The sequence below is a fragment of the Saccopteryx bilineata genome, chromosome 3 (genome assembly GCF_036850765.1).
Source record: "Saccopteryx bilineata isolate mSacBil1 chromosome 3, mSacBil1_pri_phased_curated, whole genome shotgun sequence".
Classification (NCBI taxonomy): domain Eukaryota; kingdom Metazoa; phylum Chordata; class Mammalia; order Chiroptera; family Emballonuridae; genus Saccopteryx; species Saccopteryx bilineata.
Window position 1 is genome coordinate 270,760,974 of NC_089492.1, and position 16,047 is coordinate 270,777,020.

Sequence of the window (16,047 nt, forward strand, 5' to 3'; positions counted from 1 at the left end):
AGGATGTCAGAGTTGGCTGGCTGCATTTTTCTTCCTTTCAGCAACAGGTCTCCCTTTGGTTTTAGGGCCCTGACTTTCACTCACACAGCAGGGCTTCACACCTAGCTCCGTGGGGCGTGGGGGTGGGGGGGCGACTGTGTGAGGCAAGCACCAAGCAAGCCACTTGGCACAGTCCTCTGGCCCCGTCACTGACACAGGGATGTGACCCACCCAGAGCCATGGAGATGCATAGAGACCTTCGCAGGGGCTTCCGAGAAAGAGCTCTTGCAAGTCTTTGTCACTAAATCTGAACCTGGAAATTTGTAGTCCAAGTTGTTGCCAACAGGCCACAGCAGGCTGAAGATGAAGGCAACATGTGGAAGAGATGGAGAAAAAGTAGGCCTGGTGACGTCTCTGGGGCCCGTTAGCCATGACCCAAACCAATCTTTTTTTTTTTTTTTTTTTTTTAATGTCAGATCTTATTTATTTGTTACTCTTAGAAAATCTCACTGTTGACTGGACTCAGACTGAGAGGTAGAAGCTCTCAGAGAGGACAGCCTACGTCTCTCTCTTGGCAGTCTGAGCCCGGCCTTTCTCTCTGGCCTCCTTCATTCTCTCAGCCTCAAGTGCAGCATATTCTGCCGCCTCTTTTTTATTTTTCCTAGTAAATTGTTTCTTCAGAGCAATACGGCAACATCCGTGTCACAGGATGCATGGCATGAACCTTGGCAGCTTTGGTCTGAGGTCTCTTACCTTCTCTGTTTAGGTGTTCTTCTCACAACATATTGGTGGACATCCTCTTTAGAGAGATTTAAAAAGTTTGTAAATTCTGCCAGCTTTTTGGGCCCCAGGTGATGAGGCACAGTGGTATCAGTGAGATCAAGAATAGCCTTTTCTCTCTCTCTCTCTATTTTCTTTTTGTAATGTTGAAGTCGAGAACATAAACTTCATCATTGCTATCCACAATGCAACCCCAGACAGATTTGTGTTTCCTCTCTCCAGTACTCGTTGGTCTGTAACAGGAATACCTCTTACTCAATAGCAGGCGGACATAGTCATAGGTCAAGACAACCTGCTTCATGGAGAAACTTTGTTTGTCGTTCCCACCACTGACTGGAACCACATAATCCTTCCGTTCTTCACCCAGAGTGTCAGCAGCAACTTCTGTGGCCATTCACTTATCATAAAAGTTTCGACATCTGCATTCATCATCTACTTCAATGAGTTTCTGGCAGCCAGTGCCTGGGAAAGAGATGTTCAGCTTCATCCTGAAGCAGTCGACCACCTCTGAGCCACCACCAAAAAGAGCCCATACCAATCTTAACCCTGAAAACTTTTTGTGAGTCAATGACTTCCTTTTATGCTCAAGGTAGTTTAGATTAAATTTTCTGACATGTGCTCTAGAAAAGAATAGAGTAGATAATATAATATGATATAATAATATAATATAATTAATATAATATAATATAATATAATATAATATAATATAATATAATATAATATAGTAAAGCCAGTAGCCAGGGCTGCTATCACAGCCGCCTGGCCCATGCAGGTTCGCATTGGATTCGGACAGTCGGTAAAGAAACAATGGAGCCAAAAACTGATGGGCCATCATCTTTAATCCTAGCTTGCACCCGGCGGGCAAGTAAAAACACACACTGGGTTCCAAAACCCACTCACATTCAGTGCTCACAAAGCTACTGACTTATCCGAGTTTCCTAGAATCAAAGGTTTCTGGCTTACCAGACTTATTCACTTCTGCTCCCCAACTCCTTCCTTCTCCCTGCACAAACTCTGCACAAACTGGCTCTTCCTTCAGCACTCCGCCATCTTGGCTGCTTCTCCTGGCCTCCTCCACGTGGCCTCTCTCTGCTCTCCTTTCTGATCTCTCCTCTAATATTAATCTCAGGAACCAAGAGCAAGCTCCCATTCTGCCCCCATTTTATAGTGTAGAAACCAAAACCTTTAATCCAATATACAAAACTAGAAAGCCCGGTGGTCATACAAAATGACCGCTGTTCTAGATATTATAAATTGTAATTAAAATGATTTGTGCAAAGGTGTCTGCTAATTCAAACTGAATTACCCAGGGCAGGCGGCGAGGACGCCCCTTTGCTTACTGCCCCACGGGGTTTCCCCCTTCTATTTGCTTAATTGCTTAAAGTAGAGTGCAATGAAGGAAACCACTGGCGGTACATTTCTTAAGAGCCACCACTAGCTCAATAAATAAAGGTGATTTAAATAATAAAATGTTAATTCACATGTCAAAGATCTCTTTGTACACAACATTTCTTGTGTAGATCTTTCCATCATTTTTAAGCTCGCCTTGCAGAGGACCATCAATTATTTTTAATTTTACGTCCGTTCTTTCACGAACTCTTGAACAGGCAACATAAAGTTGACCGTGTCCAAATGCAGGCTCAGGTAAAAAAATGCCAACACGCTTAAGTGTTTGGCCCTGAGATTTATTGATGGTCATAGCAAAGGCAAGTTTTACAGGAAATTGTCTACGTCTCAATTGAAACGGCAACCCTGTTTGAGATGGAGCCAAATCAATTCTTGGAATGACATGTATTTCACCTTTAGACTAGCCAGTCAAAGACTTAGCTATTATGACATTATTTTTCAATTGGAGAACCTCTAGTCTTGTACCATTGCAAAGACCCCTTCTGGTGTTAAGATTTCTTAACAGCATAATAATTGCTCCAATCTTTAACCTCAATTTGTGAGGTAGCATGCCAGAAGGCGGCAGACTATTTAAAAATTCCATTGGAAAGTTGTTGGCACTCGCTTTATTATCAGCTACAATGGAATCAACACTTAAATATGTCGTGTCATTCCCTTCATCAGTCTCATTTTGCCGAGAAAGACGCATTTGCTCTGCGACTGAAGCAAGCCTTGTCTTTCTCTGCTCAGTGGTTTCTTTTTGTCGAGAAAGCCGGTTTTGTACAGCTTTAGCTCCTTTTCTCTCCTCTTCAGTGCTGTATTTTCTAGGAGGCATTCTTAAAAGAAATTACGTTAAGATGTAGTTTTTATGTAAAACAGATGATTGCCAATGCAAACAAATGTTCACCTTCCCCCTGACACGCTCAATTTGCGTTCAGCCTTAAATTGTTTCAAAAGCAGATGATTGCCAATGCAAACAAATGTTCACCTTCCCCCTGACCCGCTCAATTTGCATTCAGCCGTGGCAACTTCACCCCATTGGCTAGTACAGTTACGCAAGCAACCAATAAGCTATCTGCGACAAACAGACACTTAAGCCGCATATAATAAAGATAGGGAAGTCTCTAATACAAAGTCACTTATCTGGGGCATGATGGGATTGTACCACCCCACATCAAAAAGGGTGGCAAAGGCTTAGTCCTAAAACCAAGCCCCAGGCTACAAGGATCCTGCCTGCCCACAGCCCGCCCTCAACACACTTTAATATCACCTGGGCGGACGGCTTCCACATGGGCAGCGCCATCTTTAACAAAGTGAGCATAATACATTTTATCCGCCCAACTAATATAATATAATATAATATAATATAATATAATATAATATAATATAATATAATAAATATAATATAATATAATATAGAATAGAAAAGAATCATAATGGTTACACAAATTCATGAGTAGAAACTCAAGTAGACAGAAGGTTGAGGATAGGAGACCCATTATTCCTTTGTTTATTTTCCTTCTTCTCCCTGCAGACTGGCTCTCTGCTCACTTGATACCCAGCAGGGCCACACTGAGATAGTTTGTTCTACCTCTGCCCTGATTTTTCACATTGGATTTTCAGCTAATTGATTTTGCTTCTTAATTTTTAACTGAAGATTCCCAAAGAAAAAAAATCATATTTGCTCAGTCTGGGTGAGGTGCCCACTTTCATTCTTGTTAATAAGCTGTGGAGGCTGTTTTCTTGGAAGGTGGGTGACCAGGCTTTGGGCTGAGCAAGTAAAGATATGCAGAAAAAATAATTAGCATTTTTAACACGTTTGAATTGCAGCCTTTATTTTTCAAATGTTGAAACAAGTGCCCAAAGAAGTAAAGTGACTTGCCCAAGCTCATACAGCTGATAAAAAATAGAACCTAGATTCATATCTTATTCTGCTGGTCTCCAGACTCCATGGTCGTCCCACACCCCCAGCCCCACAAGTATTTCTTCGTCTTCCTTCCTGCCATTTGCCTACTTCTTGCCGGCCAAAGGGGCAGGAAACAGGAGAGCCGACTTTGCATGAAGAAAGGTCACACACCCAGGATTGGGGAGGAGGAAGGCTACCTTGATCCCCCCACAACTGACGGTGTCTGTAGTTTCCCACCAGGATCGGGTGCGGCTCCTCCCAGACAGGCTCTTCCGGGAAGTCAGTAGGCTCCAATCCCGTGCTCAATTATTCAACACAAACAAGAACTGAATTAAAATTTCATGACCACATTGCTTTTAACCCTGTTATCTGATTGTGAACATATTTGCCTGAGTCCATCAGTCCAATCACTAAAATCTTCATCCAAAGCCTTTCAACCTTCACAAACCACTTTTGATAACAAGCCCTCTCGTCGTTGCTGCAATGTCCGAAGTGGGCCAGGCCTTCTGCAGACACAACAGGTCAGGTCTTGACTGTTTATGGTTCTGTGCGGTCCCCCCGCCCCCCGCCCCAGCTGCCCTCACATTCCAGCCCCTTGCCTTTTATCTGACATTAGCTTCCCACCTCCAACTGTCCCTTAGCCAGAAGCAAGTAAGTCAACATTGGGAACCCCCAGTGCTGAGTCGGCAGTGCTCAGGGTCACTGCGTGATGCCGACTGCTTGGTCCATGAGAATCTGGGAATAATGTGCCCTGCCCCTTGGGGATGCCATTATGGGGTGGTTTCTGCAGCTTCCTCTGTGGGAGGGAAGGAGATGGAGAGACAGGGCAGCAGGAGAGGGACCTGACTCATGCCCCTGGTGGAGAATCTGGGGCAGCACAGGTTTGTGAGGTCCTTGTTCATCCTTAGATGAGCTCAGATGTTGGAAGGGAGGTAGCCATTAAGCTCCTTCATTTCCTGTGACGGGAACCTCAGTGTAACCTGGCTGGGGCTCATAGGAATTTTTCCTGGTTTATACGGAGAAACTCAGAAACAGGGTGAGCTTTATGAGCAGCTTGACCAAGGGGCTCAGATGGTGACATGAGAACCTAATTATTCTTTCTTCATCTTGTAGCACCTCTCCCCCATGCAAGAGCACTCTCAGGACCCCCTTCCTGGTGGCCAGGCGTTTTTCCGTTCGGACTGAAGTGTAGCAGAGGAAAGAGAAATAATCAGTTGATCAAGGTCCACTGACTCTAGGAGATACACCCCATACTTGTACCATCAGAAAGTTGACGCTAATTAAGAGTGAGGTTAACCCCACCCAACCCCACCCAAGGTTAACCCCCACATAGGTTAAGACTGAGGAAGGGGTACAGCTTTATCATTTATCAGTAAAAGAATGAAATGGAACTAAGTCACAAAAACCCATGGATGTCCACTAATGAGTTTGGGTTGGAGTCCAATAAAATAAAACATATTAACAGAAACAAAATGGGGGGGGGAACACAACTAGTAATACATCATGGCTGATCTCATTTAATTTTTCAAACAGTTCAATGACACTGGAATTACTATTATCCTGGGGATAGAATCCTAGTGTTTTAGAGTTGAAACAATCTTAAAATCCCTCGGTTCAATACATTACTGTCACAGGAAAGGCAACAGAGACCCAGAGGGATCAAGTGACTGTCTCAAGGTCACACAGCTCAGGAAATGATGGTGGAGTAGGAAGCACCAGGAATCCATCTCCCCACCTAGATAAAAATTATACTGGCAGAATCTGTCTGATGTAACTATGTCACAGGTCTGGATTCTATTAGAAGGCTTGCAACTTCCTCCAGGGGAAGCCTTGGCCAGTAAATTGTGGTGAATTTAGGTTATTTTCAGCCTTTAGCTTGACAGAAGTGCACATGTTCTTGGAACAGCTTGCACATAGCTTGTGGGAGACAGAGTGGGCAACAAGGACTCTGTCCTCAAGATACTGAAACCTGTGCTCTGACCCCTGATTTCTGGTTATGAGTGTGGATGTGCGGACAGAGATGGGGGCAGCCACAGTGGCAGCTCTGTCACCGTGCTGCCAGCCCCTCCACCCCGTGTCTGCCGCTGAAGTGACTTTCAGGCTCAGTGTATGCTTTCCTCTTTAATTTTCCTATTTTTTCCCCTTCTGGGAGCCAGAATTTAAGGACTAGGGCATTCAAAAACAATGTATATACAGGGGAATTAAGAAAGTCACTGTATATGTACAAGGGAAGAGGCAGGTTCAGAAAAGACATGAGAAAACCTTAGGTTTATACCTCAGGCTGATCCCTGGCACAGAGAGAGACAGCCTCCAACAAACAAAGAAACAAATAAAGAATCTGATTTTCAGAGTTACCATATTTTAAGATTTAAATGTCTAGTTCTCAATGACAACAAAATCACAAAGCATACCGAGAAACAGAAACATATGACCCCTCCAAAGGAAAGAAAAAAAAACAACAACTGTCTTTGAGAAAGACAGGAAGGCAGATTTACTAGACAAAGACTTTTAAACAACAGTCTTAATAATGCTCAAAGAACTCAAATCAGATATGGAGAAAATCAGGAAAATAATGTATGAATAACAGAGAAATAACAATGAAGAAGTAGAGAATGTAAAAATAAATAAAAAATAAATTCTGGAGCTGAGAAGTACAATAATTGAAACAAAAACTTCCCTAGAAGGATTCAAAAGCAAACCTGAGCAGGCAAAAGAAAGAATCAATAAAGATAGGACAATGAAAATTATTGTGTCTGAGGAACAGAAGGGAAAAAGGTTAAAGAAAAGTAAGCAGACCCTACACCTTCAGGAGAACCAACATACATCTTGGGGGTATAGCATAACTTTGGTTTGTAGTTTCACTTTTTGTTTTTTATATGATTTAAGAGACTAATGCATTGCAAAAATCATTAGCCTATGTTTTTGGACACATGATGTATAAAGTTTGTAATTTTTTTGACATCAGTGACTAGAAGGGAGTGGGGATGGAACTATTAGCAGAATTTTTTTTGTATGTGATTGAAATTAAGCTGGTATAAATTCAAATTAGAGTGTTATAACTTTAGGATGTTAACTGTAGTCACCATAGTAATCACAAAGAAAATAGCTGCAAAAATATATACAAGAAGGAAATGAGGAGAATTAAAATGTTTCCCTACAAAATATCAACTAACCACAAAAGAGGACAGCAATGTAGGCAATGAGGGACAATAAGGTTATAAGGCATAGAGAATATATATAACAAAATCACAGAATTAAGCCCCTCTATATTTCAAATGGAAATGAATTAAAATCTCCAATCAAAAACCAGAGATTGGCAGAGTGGTTAAAAACACATGACCCAACTGTATGCTGTTTACAAGAAACTGCCCTCAGATTCAAAGACACAATTGGTTGAAAGTGAAAGGATGAAGAAAGATATTCCATGCAGCCCTGCCCAGGTTGCCCAGATGGTTTGAATGTCGTCCTGATAATCCAAGGGTGTAGGTTCAATCCCTGGTCAGAACACAAGCAAGAATCAACCAATGAATGCATAAATAAGCGGAACAACAAATTGATGTTTCTCTCTCTCTGAAATCAACAATGATAAAAAGAAAGATATTCCATGCAAATAGTAATCTAAAGAGAGCAAGAATGGCTATACTTATATCAACTTTTAAAACAAAGTAGACTTTTATTTTTTATTTTTATTTTTTCTGTATTTTTCTGAAGCTGGAAACGGGGAGAGACAGTCAGACAGACTCCCGCATGCGCCCGACCGGGATCCACCCGGCATGCCCACCAAGGGCGAAGCTCTGCCCACCAGGGGGCGATGCTCTGCTCCTCTAGGGCGTCGCTCTGCCACGACCAGAGCCACTCCAGCGCCTGGGGCAGAGGCCAAGGAGCCATCCCCAGCGCCCGGGCCATCTTTGCTCCAATGGAGCCTTGGCTGCGGGAGGGGAAGAGAGAGACAGAGAGGAAGGAGGGGGGGGTGGAGAAGCAAATGGGCGCTTCTCCTATGTGCCCTGGCCGGGAATCGAACCCGGGTCCCCTGCACGCCAGGCTGATGCTCTACCGCTGAGCCAACCAGCCAGGGCCAAACAAAGTAGACTTTTAATCAAGACACACAGTTCATTAGTAGAAGACTGTTCTTCCTAGAGAAAACGTATCCCAGCAAACTTCCATCTACTCAGAGCTGCTACTGAGTCACTTTCACTCCAACCAAGCAGAGCAAACTGCATGTTCCAGGGCCAACCTTCCCTGGGTGAGAAACTATGTTTCTTACTTTTTTTAATGTTTTCATTAAATATGGAAGGATTTAGCTATATTTGAATGAGATGAGAAAGTTACAAATAGGTATCACCAATGGCCACAAGTTGTGCCCTGAGGATGTCAGGAGAAGGATTAGAACCCAGCCAACCACCCCGAAGTCCCCATCTTGCAGACAAAGGCTATTTTGAAGGGGAGTTCAGCCCCTACTAACCACAAGATACAGTACCCAGGGCTGAGGACAGGAACGGGGGGCTCCACATTTCCCATGGAACAGGACAGAGAAACCCTTTGGGCAGATTCTGTCTCTGTGTGCTCTGAAATTTCTTACTCACTGTAATTTTTTAAAAAAATCAATGATATATGAGGTTGAACAGGGAGTCATCCCTAATCTGAGCAGTTTCTAAGACACCTCCAAATTTTAATAGTGAGTGTCTTGGATGAGAAGAAAGAGATCATCAAGGAAAGGCTTTAACATTTTACATTTTCTCTTCTGTGCTGTTTGAGTCGCTTTTACCAGCGAGCATATATTACCTTCGTAGTGTATGTGTGTGCACGTATTATTTATCTATGTGTGTATGCACATATGTATGCATGCATTTGTGTGCGTGTGTGTGAGTGTGTGTCCCAGCTTCAAGAGTGAGGGCTCTTTATTGGAGAAAGGGATTGCACAGTTTACAAAAGGATTTGCCAAAGCCTTCTTTGAAGTGCTCTGCTCTCCAGGGGCCTACAGAAAAGGATTTAGATTTATAAACTTCCATGCTCTCATGCAACCTTGAAACACGTGGGTAGATTTGTCTCAAGTTCTATCTGATTTATCCAGCCGTTCCTGAGCCGCAGCCGTGCGCCGGGCACGGTGCCTGGCACGGTGGGGGAAGAAGGTGAGGACCGCATTCAAAGGAAACTGGCGCTGTCTGCTCTCACAGAGGATGCTTTGAAAGAAAAGCTCCTCAGAAGCTGTTGCCAGGGGGTGATTTCACAAGTCCCTCTGCATTGTCCACTGGGAGCTCAGACACGAGAGGCGTCTCTGGTCTCCCAGGGTGACGGGGCAGCTAGGGCTCCTCTGCAGTTGGGAGGGGGTTTTGGTGAAGAGGGAACGGCCACTTTGCCTCCCCATCACCGCCAACGTGGTGCGGAGCCCACAAAAGGAGTCCTGCAATCTGATGGGTGACAGTTTTGAAGCTGTGATAAAAAGAAATTAGAGGCAGCTTGTGGAGACACATCCCAGTTCAATGCAGAGAAGGCAGGGGAAAAGCAGGCGTGACTTACTGACTCCTCCATCCTCACCAGCCAGCCCTGAACTGACCTCACGGACAGGCCTCCTTCACACCCCCGACATGTCACCCGCCTGTGTTCCTCAAGCTGGGCAGTCTGAAACCTCTGGACAAGATTGCAGGAATATTGAATTCTTATTTTATTGTTCTTGCCTGAAATGAGTTTTTTTTTTTTTAATTGATAACACCTTTTAAAAAGGAAATGTATTTCTTTTGAAATGAAAAACCAAGGCACAATTAAAAACAATAAAAAGTGAAGAGGACAGTGCCTACCTCACTGAGTTGTGGTAAGGACTAAATGAGATAATACAATGCCCATAGCCCAGTGCCTGGTGCATGAGGAGCAGGTGGGCTGTGAGGTACCATGGCCTCATTACAAATCTGGCTGTGTGGTTGTGGATGTTGCTGTTGGACATCAAGGATCTTGGTAGGATTTTTGCTATATAACCTCCACACCTTGGTTGACTCCCCAGTAGAGTCAGAACACTGTGCTCTTCCCAGCCTGAAAGCAGGAAGAGGCTTACCGCCATCTTTGGTTCTGTGTCTCTGTGGTGGTTCTGCTGGGCCGGTGAGCTTTGCTGTTAACTGTCCAGTAGGGCCATGCTCTGAAGCACTCTATTCTTTTCTCCATGATTCTTTTTACATTAAGCAAGAGCAAGGGAGGCAGAGAGACTCCCTCACACGCACCGGGACTGGGATCCATCTGGCAACCCTTGTCTGGGGGTGATGCTCTGCTCATCTGGGGCCAGCCACACTCACAACAAAGTTATTTTTAGAACCTGAGGCAGAGGCCACAGAGCCATCTGTAGCGCCCAGGGCCAACTTGCTCAAGCCAATAAAGCCACGGCTACGGAAGGAGAGAGAGGGGTTGGGGGAGGGAGAAAGTGGAGAAGCAGATGGTTGTTTCTCCTGTGTGCCCTGACCGGGAATCGAACCCAAAACATCTACATGCTGGCCAGTGCTCTACCATTGAGCCAAAAGACCAGGGCCCATAATTCTGTGCCTTCATTTGTCCATGTATTTAGGACCCACTTATACAATTCTCTCCTTATTCTCATTATACTGATAAGAAACTGAGGCTTACAACCCTTGTTATATTTGCAGCCTCACTCCCTCTCTGTGTGGGCACTGGGCTCTCCGCTTGCCTTGACTGTGATATCAAGAGCTCAAGGATTTGCACGGGCAAACCATAATTCTACAGTCCTGAGCAGTTGGAAACAATTGGCTGGCAAATCAATATTCGATTGTGTCACCCCGTGTGGTGCTCACTCCTCTCTTCAAGCAGTGACAGAGAAAATCGATAATCTTGACAAATTCTAAATAAAAGCGTCTCTAGTAAACTGGAGGGGAAGAGATGTGCACGGGGCTCTGGAGGAGTTCATAAATCTGAGCTTGATGAATTACCTGTGCAGGTGCCTCTGCCACTGGCTTCCTGGCTCTGCTGCTGGTTATCTGGAGCAAGACGGGCTATTCTTCTTGTTTATTGCTACTGGGTTTCGAGAAAGTGTGAGCTAAGTACTCCCTCCACTCCTTTATCTAAATATTGGATTTATTTGGTGAGACCCAGAGTGTGCCCTGCAGTAAAGACCTGGTCCTTGAGCCCAGCTGCCTGGAGGGTCCCTTGTCATTGTGATGGGTGGACATCTGGACAGTCATCTGTTCGTGACCATCATCCCCAGCAGTGATGACATCAACTTCCCTTTCTTCTCCTTCCCTGCACTGTGGATGGAGCCCAATGCCAGGCAGGGGAGTAAGATGAGGCTGAGAATGAGTCAGGAATTCGGGTAGAATCTTCCTGCCGAGCCAGGGGTAGCTGGCCGGTGGGGCCATTTTCCACTGCCCAGCTTGAACCTTCTCCTCACTGCATCTTCTCTTGCAGTCTGTAATCAGCAAAGCCATAGATCCCAAGATACTGTTTTCTAAACGAATTGTCCCAGCTCCCCTGACACTCTAGGGCCCAAGTTGCATATCAAAATGAGATGGCTTTTCTTCCAGACGTAGGCCTTCCTGAGCAATTTCAGCTTTCCTGAAAAACATCCATGCCAGGTTCTGAGTACTACTGAGAATCACAAAATAAGACCCGATATAACAGAAGTTCATGCAAGACAAATTATATTACTCCTTCTCTTGATGGCTTTAGCATCGGCTATGGAGGCCTCACGAGGTGTCTCCACAGTCTTGGGAATCCAGGCTGCTTTCATCTTTTGCTTATTGTTCTTAATTTGTTGGCCTTATTAATTTTGTGAAATAGAGCTCAACTCCCAGTCCATGTTTCCTCCAGTAGGTAGGAAGAACAGAGTGTGTGGCTATCAGAACCCGCCCTGCACCAGATATGCTGCTGATGCTGGGTCACCGCAGAGAGTTAAACAGATGTGTTACTTCCCTCTTGGAATGGAAGAGAAAATCCCACAGTACGAGAACATCCCACACATATCTTCAAATCATAGCTATGATTTCCACTTCTGCCCAAGATAGAGTAATGAGGACTGGATTTAACCTTAAAACAATTTTAAAAACTGGATAAAAATCTATGAAACAGCAGTTTTTCAGGGATCCAATAAAAAAGACACAATGATCACTGAAAGATGGGAACTAAATATTTCAAGGATATCTGTCTGAAAAAGGCATTTCTCTTTTGTTTTTGAAAGATATGGTGGTAGAGTTCAAATTTTAGAGTCAGAGAGTTTTCCCCAGCATGTTAAGATGTTTGATGTTTCTCCACTGTTTTCTCAGTTCAGTTGTTTCTGAGGAGAAATCTGCTGTCATCCTTAGTTCTGTTTCTCGGCAGATAGTGTGTCTTTATTTTCCCTCTGGCTGCTTTTAAGACTTTATCACTGGCTTTGGGAACTGTGATCATGAAGTGACTTGATGTCATTTTCTTTTCATGTTTTTTTTTTTTTTTGTGCTTGAATTTGTTGAGCTTCTTGTACTTGTGAGTTTATATTTTTCATCAATTTGGAACATTTTTGGTCATTGTTTTTTTCTTCTTTCTGAAATAATTAGTTATGAGGAGAATCATCCCACAAGAATTGTTAAATGAATCCATTCAGGCAGAAGAGAAATGATACCAGATAAAACATGAATCTCACATAGAAATGAAGAGCACTGAAAGTAATAATTACATGGGGTAACATAAAATAGTTTATTATTTAAGTGTCTTTAAAAAAGTCATTCACTGGCCCTGGCCAGTTTGTTCAGTGGTAGAGCATCAGCCCCAGATAGGGTTGTTGGGTGGATCCTGGTCAAGGTGCATGCGGGAGGCTGTCTCTCTATCTCCCCTCCTCTCACTTGGGAAAGGAGAAAAAAAGTCATTGACCATTTGAAGATCAATAACAACAATGCCGTGTTGGCACTTTAGAAGTAAAATGTATGACCATAGAATTCTCAAATGTAAAGTGGTATAATATCACTTGAAAGCTCATAGTGACAAGTTAAGGATGCATAGTATAAACCTTAACACAACCACTAAAATAACAAAACAAAATGTTATAGGTAAGAAACCAACAAAAAGATAAAACAGAGTAAAAATAAAATTCAGTTGTTCAAAAAGAAAGTGGGAGAAGAGGAAAGAGCGAACAAAGAACAGATACGACCAACAGAAAACAAAGAGGAAGGTTATGTATAAAAACGAACCGTATTAATAATGGTGTTAAGTGTAAATGTTCTAAATTAAATGTGGAGATGATCAGATTAGATAAAAAAGTAAGACTGAAAAATATGCTGCTCACAAAAAATCCACTTTAAGTGTTAAGATAGAAATAGATTAGACATAAATGATGGAAAAGGATACGTCATGTTAAGAATAATCAATAAGAGGCTGGAGTGACTATATTAATATCAGAGTAAATGTCAGAGCAAAGAATATGACCAGAGATAAAAAAGTCATTTCATAATGATAAAAGGATCAATTCATCAAAAGAAAATAAGAGTCTAAACACTTATGTGCCTAAAAGCAGCGTTTCAAAATAATGAAGCAAAAATAGAGGCGCAAAGAGAAATAGACAAATTCATAGTTATAGTGGAAGCTTCCATATCACTCTCAGAATAATTGACTGAATAAGTAGACAGAGAGTAAATAAGAACATGGACGGTTTTTACAACCCTATCAAACAACTTGATCTAATTGACATTTATAAAACTCTCTACTCAACAATGGCAGGATACATATTATTTTCAACTGCACACGGAACATTTACCAAGATAGATTTTACATAAGCCACGTCTCAATAATTTTAAAGAATTCTAGCCAAAGTACATTGTCTTGTTTATAATAAAAATAAATTAGAAGTAAATAGCACAAAGATGCCTGAAAAAAATCTCCCAAATATTTCTCTGTCCTGAACATAAACTGAGTCTCACATACACCTCTCTTTCCTCCTGACCTTGGATAGTTTAGTAGCAATACATGTCAAAGTGCAGGGAGCATATTGCCCCAATACCCAAAGCAGATATAGTCGTCACAAGGAAACAACACTACATATATGTTTATGTCATTCCTGGGTTCCTGAACTACAGAAACAGAGATAAAATGCCAGGTATGCAGGCTTGGGGGAAGGCAGAGTTCACTGGGGGAAAGAATGCTGGTCCAGGTGTAGCTACAGAGCAGAGCTATTGTTATCAACAAGCTCCTTCCCTGTGCCCAGCACTCATTCAACCAGTGCAAAGCCGGGAGATTGACAGGCACCTGCCATGCACCCCTCTCCCTCCGGACCCCCTGGCCCTCTCTGGCTCCTCCCAGGCCTGCGCTCACACTGTGGCCAGCTGCTCGCTCTCCGTCACAGCTCTGACTATGCCATCTCCCTTCTTAGCAACATTCAACAGCTCCTCGTTTCCTTCTGAAGAAAGCCACCCTGCTCAGCCGGTGATGCTGCCCCTGATCTTCCTGTAAAGGTTGTGCAAAACGGCAGGGTGGTGTAGTAGGTACTCTTCAGTGGTTGTCCAAATCTTGACTCTGCCACCTACCGAGTGAGTTACCTAACCTTTCTGAACCTCAGTTTCTTCTATGAAATAGGGATTGTAAATGCATCAACCTCATGGAGTTGTTGTGGGGACCAGTTAGTACATGCAAAACACCGAGAACAATGCCCGATACAGGGCAAGTTCTCAGTATGTACGCATTCTTGTGGCTTCATACATTAATTCTGGGAGAGGGGAGTTTGAACAGCACATTCTCCTTCTGGGACGAGGCCCTCCCCAACCTCTGACCTCCCACCCTCAACTGATTATTCAGATGCTTTGTTCTTGCTGTTCCCTTTGCCTCATGTCTTGTCCCCTAAACGTTTGGTCTTCTCAAATGCTACACGTCCTTCAGGGCACCAGTGCCCATGAGCCTCGGAGGCAGAGCACAGAGGAAGGAAATGGACTTGGAGTCAGAGAGGTGTGGTTTCATTCCTGCTCCCCTCTCACGTGCTGTGTGGCCTTAGACTTGTTATTTCACTGCCCCAAGAATGGGTCCCTTCATCTGGCATGTGCAGATGGTAACGCTAGCCCCACGGGGTCTTGCACAGACTGAATGTGATAGTCATGAGAGGGGCCTGGTGTACAGTGGGTGCCCAAAATAGCTGGGTGACACAGTCAGTGCTGGAGTGACAGAAGCCAGCTCTGCTTCCAGCTCTTCGCCTCCCGGAGGGCAGGAAGGAGCCCTGGGGAAATCTCACCCAGCAGTCTCGCTCTGGGAAAGAGATATAGAAAATAGTCTAATTCCAAAGAGTAAATGTCAGAGGCTTGGGAAGGACTCTGAGGTTCTGAAAATAATCACTGAGTATGGAAGGCAAGGAGGGAAGGAGGGAGAGACAAGGGAGGAGGAGAGGGCCAGAGTGAGGGGCAGAGGTGGGTGCCAAGCCTGGGGAGGCAGAGAGGCCTGGACACTCTGCAGGACCCCTCTTTTTCTGGGGATAAGACATTCAGGGCCCACTGAGCGTTGATGCGAGAGCAGAGGACCTGCCTTCTGGGGACTTCGGACCCACCGAGCAGAGTGTGAACAGGGAGCTGTTCTCAAAGCTCCAGGGAAAGTTAATGCTGTGAAGCTCTGAGTCTTGCTGGCTGGTTCCTGCCCACCTGTGGCAGCTCTCTGAAGCCCTTTCTTAGCCCCTTCTTCCCCTGGTGCCCCAACCTGGCCCTCTGTGATCTGGCTCCCAGTCCATTCCACCCCCATTCCTTTCTCTGGTCGCCCAGTTCCCTGTGCAGCTGGGAGCAGAAAGCCCTCCACACTCCTAGCCAGACCCCCCCAGTCCTCTGCAGCTGAGGTCGACACTTGTCCTTTGGGATCTGGGTCCCAGGTGGGGTCGGGGCCCAGCCCTGGCTTCTGCCCTGGGAGGCCTCACAGGACATCCGGGCATTAGGAGCCAGTGGAGGATGGCTCAGCTGTAAATCAGAGAGAGGCTCCAGTCACACCTTGGGCAAACAGGAGCTCCAGCAGGATGGGGGACCCAGAACTGGGAGAACTGACTGCTGGCATCGTTCACCCACGTGCCA

At 44.4% G+C, this 16,047-nt stretch overlaps 1 pseudogene; it reads right to left on the reverse strand.

Moving 5' to 3' along the window:
• Positions 1-485: 485 nt before the first annotated feature.
• Positions 486-1,246, reverse strand: LOC136329162 (small ribosomal subunit protein eS6-like; annotated as a pseudogene).
• Positions 1,247-16,047: the final 14,801 nt, after the last annotated feature.